Here is a 15,320-nt window from a genome sequence, read left to right as displayed (position 1 = left end):
TTTCCATTTTGGATGTTAAAATTTTTTTTTTCAGATCCAAACTTGAGTTTTCACTCTCCCATTTTTCTTATAAAGAAAAAAGATATAAGATCACACCAAAATGAAAATTTTAGATTTTAAGTAAGCAAAAGAAATTTGAAATTATAACAAATACAAGTCAAGAAAATTATTTCATGCACTAAAAAATGAACAACAAAGTTTTGTTATCTAGGTTTGGGAAGTTCCTCTAGTACAACCCCTAAAAGATTTTATAGGAAAGAGACTTGTAACTGTCCTAACATGTTTTATGTGTGGTGGATATGTATGCACGAAACATGTTGAGGATGCAAGTGGCCTAATGATCCAAAAATTTCAAGGAGTAGAAAAAATTAAATTCTCAAGTTAACGTGTGGTTGGATATGTACCAATGCCCAACAATCCACTTTTTGCCAATCCTTAAAAATCACAAATACTTTTTGGAATTATCTCTCTCAGCATTTGTGCATTTCCATTTTGGATGTTCAATTTTTATTTTTTTCAGATCCAAACTTGAGTTTTCACTCTCCCATTTTTCTCGTAAAGAAAAAAGATATACGATCACAACAAAATGAAATTTTCAGAGATTATGTATGCAAAAGAAATTGGAAACTATAACAAATGCAAGTGAAGAAAATTATTTCACGCACTATAAAATGAACTCCAAAGTTTTATTATCCATGTTTAGGATGTTCCACTAGTACAACCCCTAATAGATTTGATTGGAAAGAGACCCTTAACTGATCCTAACATGTTTTAAGTGTGGTTGATATGCATGTCAGAAATATGTTGTGGAAGCAAGTGGCCTAATGATCCAAAAATTTCGAGTAGAAAAAATGAAATTCTCAACTTAACGGGTGGTTGGATATTTACCGGAACCCAACAACCCACTTTATGCCTATCCTTAAAAATCACAGATACTTTTTGGAATAATCTCTCTCAGCTTTTGTGCATTTCCATTTTGGATGTTCAATTTTTTTTTCAGATCCAAACGTGAGAAATAAGATCACAACAAAATGAAAATTTTAGAGTTTATGTATGCAAAAGAATTTGGAAACTATAACAAATGCATGTGAAGAAAATTATTTCACACACTAAATAATGAACTCCACAATTTTGTTATCCTTGTTTGGGAAGCTGCACTAGTGCAACCCCTAATAGATTTGATAGGTAAGAGAGTTGTAATAGATCCTAACATGTTTTAAGTGTGGCGGATATGCATGCCAGAAACATGTTGAGGGTGCAAGTGGCCTAATGATCCAAAAATTTCGCGGAGAAGAAAAAATTAATTTCTCAAGTTAACGTGCGGTTGGATATTTATCGGAGCCCAACTACCCACTTTTTACCTATCCTTAAAAATCACAGATACTTTTTGGAATTATCTCTCTCAGCATTTGTACATTACCATTTTGGATGTTCAATTTTTTTCTTTTCAGATCGAAACGAGAGTTTTCACTCCCCCATGTTTCCTGTCAAGAAAAAAGATATAAGATCACAACAAAATGAAAATTTTAGAGTTTATGTACGCAAAAAAATTTGAAAACTATAACAAATGCAAGTGAAGAAAATTATTTTACGCACTAAAAAATGAACACCAAAGTTTTGTTATCCATGTTTAGGAAGTTCCACTAGCACAACCCCAAATAGCTTTGATAGGAAAGAGACTTGTAACTAATCCTAACATGTTTTATGTGTGGTGGATATGCATGCCAGAAACATGTTGAGGATGCAAGTGGCCTAATGATCCAAAAATTTCAAGGAGTAGAAAAAATGAAATTCTCAAGTTAAAATGTGGTTGGATATTTACCGAAGCCCAACAACCCACTTTTTGCCTATCCTTAAAAATCACAGATACTTTTTGGAATTATCTCTCTTAGCATTTGTGCATTTCCATTTTTTATGTTCAAATTTTTGTTTTTTCAGATCCAAACTTGAGTTTTCACTCTCCCATTTTTCTCGTAAAGAAAAAAGACATAAGATCACAACAAAATGAAATTTTAAGAGTTTATGTATGCAAAATAAATTGGAAACTATAACAAATACAAGTGAAGAAAATTATTTCACGCACTAAAAAATGAACTCCAAAGTTTTGTTATCCATGTTTGGGAAGTTCCACAAGTACAACCCCTAATAGATTTGAAAGGAAAGAGACTTGTAACTGATCCTAACATGTTTTATGTGTGGTGGATATGCATGCCAGAAACATGTTGAGGATGCAAGTGGCCTAATGATCCAAAAATTTCAAGGAGTAGAAAAAATTAAATTCTCAAGTTAACGAGTGGTTGGATATTTACCGGAGCCGAACAACCCACTTTTTGCCTATCCTAAAAAATCACAGATACTTTTTGGAATTATCTCTCTCAGCATTTGTGCATTTCCAATTTGGATGTTCAAATTTATTTTTTTTAGATCCAAATTTGAGTTTTCACTCTCCCATTTTTCTCGTAAATAAAAAAGATATAAGAACACAACAAAATGAAAATTTTAAAGTTTATGTATGCAAAAGAATTTGGAAAGGATAACAAATGCAAGCGAAGAAAATTATTTCACGCACTAAAAAATGAACTCCAAAGTTTTGTTATCCTTCTTTTGTTATTGTTCCACTAGTACAACCCCTAATAGATTTGATAGGAAAGAGACTTGTAACTGATCCTAACATGTTTTATGTGTGGTGGATATGCATGCCGGAAACATGTTGAGGATGCAAGTGGCCTAATGATCCAAAAATTTCAAGGAGTAGAAAAATTTAAACTCTTAATTTAACGTGTGGTTGGATATTTACCGGAGCCCAACAACCCACTTTATTCCTATCTTTAAAAATCACAAATACTTTTTGGAACGATCTCTCTCCGCATTTGTGGATTTCCATTTTGGATGTTCAAATTTTTTTTTTTCAGATCCAAACGTGAGCTTTCACTTCCCCATTTTTCTCGCAAAGAAAAAAGAAATAAGATCACAAGAAAATAAAAATTTTACAGTTTATGTATATGAAAGAAATTGGATACTATAACAAATGCAAGTGAAAAAAATTATTTCACGCACTAAAAAAATAACTCCACAGTTTTGTCATCCATGTTTGGGAAGTTCCACTAGTACAACCCCTGATAGATATGACAGGAAAGAGACTTGTAACTGATCATAACATGTTTCAAGTGTGGTGGAAATGCATGCCAGAAACGTATGGTTGGATATTTACCGGAGCCCAACAACCCACTTTTTACCTATCCTTAAAAATCACAGATACTTTTTTGAATTATCTCTATCAGCATTTGTGCATTTACATTTTTGATGTTCAAATTTTTTTTTTTCAGATCCAAACTTGAGTTTTCACTCTCCCAATTTTCTCGTAATGAAAAAAGATATAAGATCACAATAAAATGAAAATTTTAGAGCTTATGTATGCAAAAGAAATTGGAAACTATAACAAATGCAAATGAAGAAAATTATTTCACACCCAAAAAAATGAACTGCAAAGTTTTTTTATCTATGTTTGGGAAGTTCCACTAGTACAACCCCTAATAGATTTGATAGGAAAGAGACTTGTAAATGATCCTAACATGTTTTAAGTGTGGTCGATATGCATGCCAGAAACATGTTGAGGATGCAAGTGGCCTAATGATCCAAAAATTTCAAGGAGGAGAAAAAATTAAATTCTCAAGTTAATGTGTGGTTGGATATTTATCAGAGCCCAACAACCCACTTTTTGCCTATCCTTAAAAATCACAGATACTTTCGGGAATTATCACTCTCAGCCATTGTGTATTTCCATTTTGGACGTTCAAAATTTTTTTTTCAGATCCAAACGTGAGTTTTCTCTCCCCCATTTTGCTCGTAAAGAAAAAAGGTATAAGATCACAACAAGATGAAAATTTTAGAGTTAATGTATGCAAAAGAATTTGGAAACTATTACAAATCCAAGTGAAGAAAATTATTTCACGCACTAAAAAATGAACTCCAAAGTTTTCTTATCCATGTTTGGGAAGTTCCACTAGTACACCCCCTAATAGATTTGATAGGAAAGAGACTTGTAACTGATCCTAACTCTTTTTTAGTGTGGTGGATATGCATGATAGAAACATGTTGAGGATGCAAGTGGCCTAATGATTCAAAAATTTCAAGGAGTAGGAAAAATTAAATTCCCAAGTTAACGTTGGGTTGGATATTTACCGGAGCCCAACAACCCACTTTTTTCCTATCCTTAAAAATCATAGATACTTTTTGGAATTATTTCTCTCAGCATTTGCGCATTTCTATTTTGGATGGTCAAATTTTTTTTTTATCCAAACATGAGTTTTCACAATCCCATTTTTCTCGAAAAGAAAAAAGATATAAGATCACAACAAAATGAAAATTTTAGAGTTTATGTATGCAAAAGAATTTGGAAAGTATAGCAAATTCAAGCGAAGACAATTATTTAACGCACTAAAGTATGAACATCCAAAGTTTTGTTATCCATGTTTGGGAAGTTACACTAGTACAACCCCTAATAGATTTGATAGGAAAGAGACTTGTAACTGATCCTAACATGTTTTAAGTGTGGCGGATAAGCATGCCAGAAACATGTTGTTGATGCAAGTGGCCTAATGAATCAAAAATTTCAAGGAGTAGAAAAAATTAAATTCTCAAGTTAACGTGTGGTTGGATATTTACTTGAGCCCACCAAGTCAGTTTTTTCCTATCCTTAAAAATAACAGATGCTTTTTGGAATTATCTCTCTCATCATTTGTGCATTTCCATTTTGGATGTTCAAATTTTCTTTTACAGATCCAAACTTTGAGTTTTCACTCTCCCTTTTTTCTCGTAAAGAGAAAAGATATAAGATCACAACAAAATGAAAATTTTAGAGTTTAAGTATGCCAAAGAATTTGGAAAGTATAGCAAATACAAGCAAAGACAATTATTTAATGCACTAAAATATGAACTCCAAAGTTTTGTTATCCATGTTTGGGAAGTTGCACTAGTACAACCCCTAATAGATTTGATAGGAAAGAGACTTGTAACTGATCCTAACATGTTTTAAGTGTGGCGGATACGCATGCGAGAAACATGTTGTAGATGCAAGTGGCCTAATAATCCAAAAATTTCAAGGAGTAGAAAAAATTAAATTCTCAAGTTAACATGTGGTTGGATATTTACTGGAGCCCAACATCCCAATTTTTTCCTATCCTTAGAAATAACAGATGCTTTTTGGAATTATCTCTCTCAGCATTTGTGCATTTCCATTTTGGATGTTCAAATTTTTTTTTTTCAGATCCAAACTTGAGTTTTCACTCTCCATTTTTCTCGTAAAGAAAAAAGATATAAGATCACAACAAAATAAAAATTTTAGAGTTTATGTATGCAAAAGAATTTGGAAAGTTTAACAAATGCAAGTGAAGAAAATTATTTCACGCACTAAAAAATGAACTCTAAAGTTTTGTTATCCATGTTTGGGACATTCCACTCGTACAACCCCTAAGATTTGAACGGAAAGAGACTTGTAACTGATCCTAACATGTTTTAAGTGTGGTGGATATGCACTCAAGAAACAAGTTGAGGATGTAATTGGCGTAATGATCCAAAAATTTCAAGAAGTTGAAAAAATTAAATCCTCATGTTAACGTGTTGTTGGATATTTACTGGACCCCAATAACCCACTTTTTGCCTGTCCTTAAAAGTAACAGATACTTTTTGGAATTATCTCTCTCAGCATTTGCGCATTTCCATTTTGGATGTCAAATTTTTTTTTCAGATCCTAACTTGAGTTTTCTCTCCCCCATTTTTCTCGGGAAGAAAAAAGTTATCAGATCAAAAATAAATAAAATTTTTAGAGTTTATGTAGGCAATAGAATTTGGAAACTATATAAAATGCTAGTGAAGAAAATTATTTCACGCACTAAAATATGAACTCCAAAGTTTTGTTATCCTTCTTTTGTTATCCCAAAATAATTTGGGATGTTCCACTAGTACAACCCCTCATAGATTTGATAAGAAAGAGACTTGTAACTGATCCTAACATGTTTTAAGTGTGGTGGATATGCATGCCGGAAACATGTTGAGGATGCAAGTGGCCTAATGATCCAAAAATTTCAAGGAGTAGAAAAACTTAAACTCTCAATTTAACATGTGGTTCGATATTTACCGGAGCCCAACAACCCACTTTATGCCTATCTTTAAAAATCACAAATACTTTTTGGAATGATCTCTCTCAGCAAATGTGCATTTCCATTTTGGATGTTCAATTTTTTTTTTCAGATCCAAACGTGAGTTTTCACTTCCCCATTTTTCTTGTAAAGAAAAAAGAAATAAGATCACAAGAAAATAAAAATTTTAGAGTTTATGTATACGAAAGAATTCGGAAACTATAACAAATGCAAGTGAAGAAAATTATTTCATGCACTAAAAAAATAACTCCTCAGTTTGGTCATCCTTGTTTGGGAAGTTCCACTAGTACAACCCCTAATAGATTTGACAGGAAAGAGACTTGTAACTGATCCTAACATGTTTTAAGTGTGGTGGATATGCATTCTAGAAACATGTTGAAGACGCAAGTGGCCTATTGATCCAAAAATTTCCAGCAGAAGAAAAAATTATATTCTCAAGTTAACGTGTGGTTGGATATTTACCGGAGCCCAACAACACACTTTTTGCCTATCCTTAAAAATCACAGATACTTTTGGGAATTATATCTATCAACATTTGTGCATTTCCTTTTTGGATGTTCGAATTTTTTTTTTAGATCCAAATTTGAGTTTTCACTCTCCCATTTTTCTCGTAAAGAAAAAAGATATAAGATCACAATAAAATGAAAATTTTAGAGCTTATGTATGCAAAAGAAATTGGAAACTATAACAAATGCAAATGCAGAAAATTATTTCACACACAAAAAAATCAACTCCAAAGTTTTGTTTTCCATGTTTGGGAAGTTCCACTAGTACAACCCCTAATAGATTTGATAGGAAAGAGACTTGTAAATGATCCTAACATGTTTTAAGTGTGGTGGATATGCATGCCAGAAACATGTTGAGGATGCAAGTGGCCAAATGATCCAAAAATTTCAAGGAGAAGAAAAAATTAAATTCTCAAGTTAACGTGTGGTTGGATATTTATCGGAGCCCAACAACCCACTTTTTTCCTATCCTTAAAAATCACATATACTTTCGGGAATTATCACTCTCAGCCTTTGTGTTTTTCTATTTTGGTTGTTCAAATTTTTTTTTCCAGATCCAAACGTGAGTTTTCTCTTCCCCATTTTTCTCGTACAGAAAAAAGGTATAAGATCACAACAAGCTGAAAATTTGAGAGTTTATGTATGCAAAAGAATTTGGAAACTATAAAGAATCCAAGTGAAGAAAATTATTTCACGCACTAAAAAATGAACTCCAAAGTTTTCTTATCCATGTTTGGGAAGATCCACTAGTACAACCCCTAATAGATTTGATAGGAAAGAGACTTGTAACTGATCCTAACTCTTTTTTAGTGTGGTGGATATGCATGACAGAAACATGTTGAGGATGCAAGTGGCCTAATGATCCAAAAATTTCAAGGAGTAGAAATAATTAAATTCCCAAGTTAACGTGTGGTTGGAAATTTACCGGAGCCCAACAACCCCACTTTTTGCCTATCCTTAAAAATCACAGATTCTTTTTGGAATTATTTCTCTTAGCATTTAGGCATTTCCATTTTGGATGTTCAATTTTTTTTTTTTATCCAAACATGAGTTTTCACAATCCCATTTTTTTCGAAAAGAAAAAAGATATAAGATCACAACAAAATGAAAATTTTAGAGTTTATGTTTGCAAAAGAATTTGGAAAGTATAGATGATGCAAGCGAAGACAATTATTTAAGGCACTAAAATATGAACTCCAAAATTTTGTTATCCATGTTTGGGAAGTTGCACTAGTACAACCCCTAATAGATATTATAGGAAAGAGATTTGTAACTGATCCTAACATGTTTTAAGTGTGGTGGATACGCATGCCAGAAAAATGTTGTAGAAGCAAGTGGCCTAATGATCCAAAAATTTCAAGGAGTAGAAAAAATTAAATTCTCAAGTTAACGTGTGGTTGGATATTTACTGGAGCCCAACAACCCACTTTTTGCCTCTCCTTAAAAATAACAGATGCTTTTTGGAATTATCTCTCTCAGCATTTGTGCATTTCCATTTTGGATGTTCAAATTTTTTTTTTCAGATCCAAACTTGAGTTTTAACTCTCCCTTTTTTCTCGTAAAGAAAAAAGATATAAGATCACAACAAAATGAAAATTTTAGAGTTTAAGTATGCAAAAGAAATTGGAAACTATAAAAAATGTAAGTGAAGAAAATTATTTCACGCACTAAAAAATGAAGTCCAAAGTTTTGTTATCCATGTTTGGGAAGTTCCACTAGTACAACCCCTAATCGATTTGAGAGGAAAGAGACTTGTAACTGATCCTAACATGTTTTATGTGTGGTGGATATGCATGCCTGGAACATGTTGTGGATGCAAGTGGCCTAATGATAAAAAAATTTCATGCAGTAGAAAAAATTAAATTCTCAAGTTCACGTGTGGTTAGATATTTACCGGAACCCAACAACCCACTTTTTGCCAATCCTTAAAAATCACAGATACTTTTTGGAATTATCCCTCTCAGCATTTGTGCATTTCCATTTTGGATGTTCAAATTTTTTTTTTCAGATCCAAACTAGAGTTTTTACTCTCCCATTTTTCACGTAAAAAAAAAGATATAAGATCACAACAAAATGAAAATTTTAGAGTTTATGTATGCAAAAGAATTTGGAAAGTATATCAAAAGCAAGTGAAGAAAATTAATTCACGCAGTAAAAAATGAACTTCAAAGTTTTGTTATCCATGTTTGGGACGTTCCACTAGTACAACCCCTAATAGACTTGATCGGAAAGAGACTTGTAACTGATCCTAACATGTTTTAAGTGTGGTGGGTATGCATGCAAGAAACATGTTGAGGATGCAAGTGGCCTAATGATCCAAAAATTTCAAGAAGTAGAAAAAATTAAATTCTCAAGTTAACGTGTGGTTGGATATTTACTGGAGCCCAACAACCCACCTTTTTCCTATCCTTAAAAATCACACATACTTTTTGGAATTATCCCTCTCAGCATTTATGCATTTCCATTTTGGTCGTTCAAATTTTTTTTTTTAGATCCAAACTAGAGTTTTCACTCTCCCATTTTTCTCATAAAGAAAAAAGATATTAGATCACAATAAAATGAAAATTTTAGAGTTTATGTATGCAAAAGAATTTGGAAAGTATAAGAAATGCAAGTGAAGAAAATTATTTCACGCACTAAAAAATGAACTCTAAAGTTTTGTTACCCATGTTTGGGACGTTCCACTAGTACAACCCCTAATAGATTTGATCGGAAAGAGACTTTTAACTGATCCTAGCATGTTTTAAGTGTGGTGGATATGCATGCAAGAAACAAGTTGAGGAAGCAAGTGGCCTAATGTTCCAAAAATTTCAAGAAGTTGAAAACATTAAATTCTCATGTTAAAGTGTTGTTGGATATTTACCGGACCCCAACAACCCACTTTTTGCCTATCCTAAAAAATCACAGATACTTTTTGGAATTATCTCTCTCAGCATTTGCGCATTTCCATTTTGGATGTTCAAATTTTTTTTTCAGATCCTAACTTGAGTTTTCTCTCCCCCATTTTTCTTGTAAAGAAAAAAGATATCAGATCAAAACAAAATAAAAATTTTATAGTTTATGTAGGCAATAGAATTTGGAAACTATAACAAATGCAAGTGAAGAAAATTATTTCACGCACTAAAATATGAACTCCAAAGTTTTGTTGTCCTCTTTTGTTATCCCAAAAGAATTTGGGAAGTTCCACTAGTACAACCCCTCATAGATTTGATAGGAAAGAGACTTGTAACTGATCCTAACATGTTTTAAGTGTGGTGGATATGCATGCCGGAAACATGTTGAGGATGCAAGTGGCCTAATGATCCAAAAATTTCAAGGAGTAGAAAAACTTAAACTCTCAATTTAACGTGTGGTTCGATATTTACAGGAGCCCAGTAACCCACTTTATGCCTATCTTTAAAAATCACAAATACTTTTTGGAATGATCTCTTTCAGCATTTGTGCATTTCCATTTTGGATGTTCAAATTTTTTTCAGATCCAAACGTGAGGTTTCACTTCCCGATTTTTCACGTAAAGAAAAAAGAAATAAGATCACCAGAAAATAAAAATTTTAGAGTTAATGTATACGAAAGAATTTGGAAACTATAACAAATGCAAGTGAAGAAAATAATTTCACGCTCTAAAAAATGAACCCCAAACTTTTGTTATCCATGTTTGGGAAGTTCCACTAGTACAACCCCTAATAGATTTGACAGGAAAGAGACTTGTAACTGGTCCTAACATGTTTTAAGTGTGGTGGATATGCATTCAAGAAACATGTTGAAGACGCAAGTGGCCTCTTGATCCAAAAATTTCAAGCAGAAGAAAAAATTATATTTTCAAGTTAACGTGTGGTTGGATATTTACCGGAGCCCAACAACCCACTTTTTGCCTATCCTTAAAAATCACAGATACTTTTTGGAATTATATCTATCAGCATTTGTGCATTTCCATTTTGGATGTTCAATTTTTTTTTTTTTTGCAGATCCAAACTTGAGTTTTCACTCTCCCATTTTTCTCGTAAAGAAAAAAGATACAAGATCACAATAAAATGAAAATTTTAGACCTTACGTATGCAAAAGAAATTGGAAACTATAACAAATGCAAATGAACAAAATTATTTCACACACAAAAAAATCAACTCCAAAGTTTTGTTATCCATGTTTGGGAAGTTCCACTAGTACAACCCTTAATAGTTTTGATAGGAAAGAGACTTGTAAATGATCCTAACATGTTTTAAGTGTGGTGGATATGCATGCCAGAAACATGTTGAGGATGCAAGTGGCCAAATGATCCAAAAATTTCATGGAGGTGAAAAAATTAAATTCTCAAGTTAATGTGTGGTTGGATATTTATCAGAGCCCAACAACCCACTTTTTTCCTATCCTTAAAAATCACAGATACTTTCGGCAATTTTCACTCTCAGTCTTTGTGTATTTCCATTTTGGATGTTCAATTTTTTTTTTCAGATCCAAACGTGAGTTTTCTCTTCCCCATTTTTCTCGTAAAGAAAAAAGGTATAAGATCACAACAAGTTGAAAATTTGAGAGTTTATGTATGAAAAAGAATTTGGAAACTATAATGAATCCAAGTGAAGAAAATTATTTCACGCACTAAAAAATGAACTCCAAAGTTTTCTTATCCATGTTTGGGAAGTTCCACTAGTACAGCCCCTATTAGATTTAATAGGAAAGAGACTTGTAACTGATCGTAACTCTTTTTTAGTGTGGTGGATATGCATGCCAGAAACATGTTGAGGATGCAAGTGGCCTAATGATCCAAAAATTTCAAGGAGTAGAAAAAATTAAATTCCCAAGTTAACGTGTGGTTGGAAATTTACGGAGCCCAACAACCCACTTTTTGCCTATCCTTAAAAATCACCGATAGTTTTTGGAATTATTTCTCTTAGCATTTGGGTATTTCCATTTTGGATGTTCAATTTTTTTTTTTTTATCCAAACATGAGTTTTCACAATTCCATTTTTCTCGAAAAGAAAAAAGATATAAGATCATAACAGAATGAAAATTTTAGAGTTTTGGTTTGCAAAAGAATTTGGAAAGTATAGAAAATACAAGCGAAGACAATTATTTAAGGCACTAAAATATGAATCCCAAAGTTTTGTTATCCATGTTTGGGAAGTTGCACTAGTACAACCCCTAATAGATATTATAGGAAAGAGATTTGTAAATGATCCTAACATGTTTTAAGTGTGATGGATACGCATGCCAGAAAAATGTTGTAGAAGCAAGTGGCCTAATGATCCAAAAATTTCAAGGAGTAGAAAATATTAAATTCTCAAGTTAACGTGTGGTTGGATATTTACTGGAGCCCAACAACCCACTTTTTGCCTATCCTTAAAAATAACAGATTCTTTTTGGAATTATCTCTCTCAGTATTTGTGCATTTCCATTTTGGATGTTCAAAATTTTTTTTCAGATCCAAACCTGAGTTTTCAATCTCCTTTTTTTCTCGTAAAGAAAAAAGATATAAGATCACAACAAAATGAAAATTTCAGAGTTTAAGTATGCAAAATAAATTGGAAACTATAACAAATATAAGTGAAGAAAATTATTTCACGCACTAAAAAATGAACTCCAAAGTTTTATTATCAATGTTTGGGAAGTTCCACTAGTACAACCCATAATCGATTTGATAAGAAAGAGACTTGTAACTGATCCTAACATGTTTTATGTATGGTGGATATGCATGCCAAAAACATGTTGTGGATGCAAGTGGCCTAATGATCAAAAATTTTCATGCAGTAGAAAAAATTTAATTCTCAAGTTAACGTGTGGTTGGATATTTAGAGGAGGCCAACAACCCACTTTTTGCCAATCCTTAAAAATCACAGATACTTTTTAGAATTATCCCTCTCAGCATTTGTGCATTTCCATTTTGGATGTTCAAATTTTTTTTTTCAGATCCAAACTAGAGTTTTCACTCTCCCATTTTTCTCGTAAAGAAAAAAGATATAAGATCACAACAAAATGAAAATTTTTGAGTTTAGGTATGCAAAAGAATTTGGAAAGTATAACAAATGCAAGTGAAAAAAATTAATTCACGCAGTAAAAAATGAACTCCAAAGTTTTGTTATCCATGTTTGGGACGTTCCACTAGTACAACCCCTAACAGACTTGTTCGGAAAGAGATTTGTAACTGATCCTAACATGTTTTAAGTGTGGTGGATATGCATGCAAGAAACATGTTGAGGATGCAAGTTGCCTAATGATCCAAAAATTTCAAGAAGTAGAAAAAATTAAATTCTCATGTTAACATGTTGTTGGATATTTACCGGACCCCTACAACCCACTTTTTGCCTATCCTTAAAAATCACAGATACTTTTTGGAATTATCTCTCTCAGCATTTGCGCATTTCCATTTTGGATGTGCAAATTTTTTTTTTTCAGATCCTAACTTGAGTTTTCTCTCCCCCATTTTTCTCGTAAGGAAAAAATATATCAGATCACACCAAATGAAAATTTTAGAGTTTATGTAGGCAATAGAATTTGGAAACTATAACAAATGCAAGTGAAGGAAATTATTTCACGCACTAAAAAATGAACTCCAAAGTTATGTTATCCATGTTTGGGAAGTTCCAATAGTACGAGCCCTAATCCATTTGATAGAAAAGAGACTTGTTACTGATCCTAACATGTTTTAAGTGCGGTGGATATGTATGCCAGAAACATGTTGAGGACGCAAGTGGCCTACTGATCCAAAAATTTCGAGTAGAAAAAATTAAATACTCAAGTTAACGTGTGGTTGGATATTTACCGAAGCCCTACAACCCACTTTTTGCCTATCCTTAAAAATCACAGAAACTTTTTGGAATTATCTCTCTCAGCATTTGTGTATTTCCATTTTGGATGTTCAAATTTATTTTTTTCAGATCCAAACTTGAGTTTTCACTCTCCCATTTTTTTCGGAAAGAAAAAAGATATAGGATCACAACAAGATGAAAATTTTATAGTTTATGTATGCAAAAGAATTTGGAAACTATAACAAATGAAAGTGAAGAAATTTTTTTCATGCACTCAAAAATGAACTCCAATGTTTTGTTATCCTCCTTTTGTTATCCCAAAAGAATTTGGAAAGTTCCACAAGTACAACCCCTAATAGATTGATAGGAAAGAGACTTGTAACTGATCCTAACATGTTTTAAGTGTGGTGGATATGCATGCCGGAAACATGTTGAGGATGGAAGTGGCCTAATCGTCCAAAAATTTCAAGGAGAAGAAAAAATTAAATTCTCAATTTAACGTTTGGTTGGATATTTACCGTAGCCCACAAACCCACTTTATGCCTATCCTTAAAAATCACAGACTCTTTTTGGAATTATCTCTCTCAGCATTTGTGCATTTCCATTTTGGATGTTCAAATTCTTTTTTTTAAGATCCAAATGTGAGTTTTTACTCCCCCATTTTTCTTGAAACTAAAAAGGATATAAGATCACAACAAAATGAAAATTTTAGAGTTTATGTATGCAAAAGAATTTGGAAACTATAACAAATGCAAGTGAAGTAAGTTATTTCATGCACTAAAAAATGAACTCCAAAGTTTTGTTATCCATGTTTGGGAAGTTCCACTAGTACAACCCCTAATAGATTTGGTAGGAAAGAGGCTTGTAACTAATCCTAACATGTTTTAAGTGTGGAGGATATGCATGCCAGAAACATGTTGAAGATGCAAGTGGCCTAATGATCCAAAAATTTCGAGTAGAAAAATTAAATTCTCAAGTTAATGTGTGGTTGGATATTTTCCAGAGCCCAACAACCCACTTTTTGCCTATGCTTAAAAATCACAGATATTTTTTTTAATTATCTCTATCAGCATTTTGGCATTTCTATTTTGGATGTTCAATTTTTTTTCTTTAGATCCAAACTTGAGTTTTCACTCTCCCATTTTTCTCGTAAAGAAAAAAGATATAAGATCACAACAAAATGAAAATTTTAGAGTTCATGTAAGCAAAATAAATTGGAAACTATAACAAATACAAGTGAAGAAAATTATTTCACGCACTAAAAAATGAACTCCAAACGTTTTATTATCCGTGTTTGGGATGTTCCACTAGTAAAACCCCAAATAGATTTGATAGGAAAGAGACTTCTAACTGATCCTAACTTGTTTTAAGTGTGGTGGATATGGATGCCAGAGACATGTTGAGGATGCAAGTCGCCTAATGATCCAAAAATTTCAAGGAGTAGATAAAATTAAATTATCAGGTTAACGTGTGGTTGGATATTTACCGGAGCCCAACAACCCACTTTTTGCCTATCCTTAAAAATCACTGATACTTTTTGGAATTATCTCTCTAAGCTTTTGTGCATTTCCATTTTGGATGTACAAATTTTTTGTTTCAGATGCAAACATGAGTTTTCACTCTCCCATTTTTCTTGGAAATAAAAAAAATATAAAATCACAAGAAAATGAAAATTTGAGAGTTTATGTATGCAAAATAATTTGTTAACTATAACAAATGCAAGTGAAGAAATTTATTTCACGCACTAAAAAATGAACTCCAAAGTTTTGTTATCCATGTTTGGGAAGTTCCACTAGTAGAACCCCTAATAGATTTGATAGGAAAGTGACTTGTAAGAGATCCTAACATGTTTGAAGTGTGGTGGATATGCATGCCAGAAACATGCGGATGATGCAAGTAGCCTAATGATACAAAAA

The sequence above is a fragment of the Aristolochia californica genome, unplaced genomic scaffold, assembly GCF_029961685.1.
Source record: "Aristolochia californica isolate CCGP_79_NKW_82.1479 unplaced genomic scaffold, dmAriCali1.0.hap1 SCAF_10, whole genome shotgun sequence".
Taxonomy (NCBI): domain Eukaryota; kingdom Viridiplantae; phylum Streptophyta; class Magnoliopsida; order Piperales; family Aristolochiaceae; genus Aristolochia; species Aristolochia californica.
The sequence above is the reverse complement of the archived record's forward strand: the minus strand, read 5'-3'. Positions refer to the sequence as shown.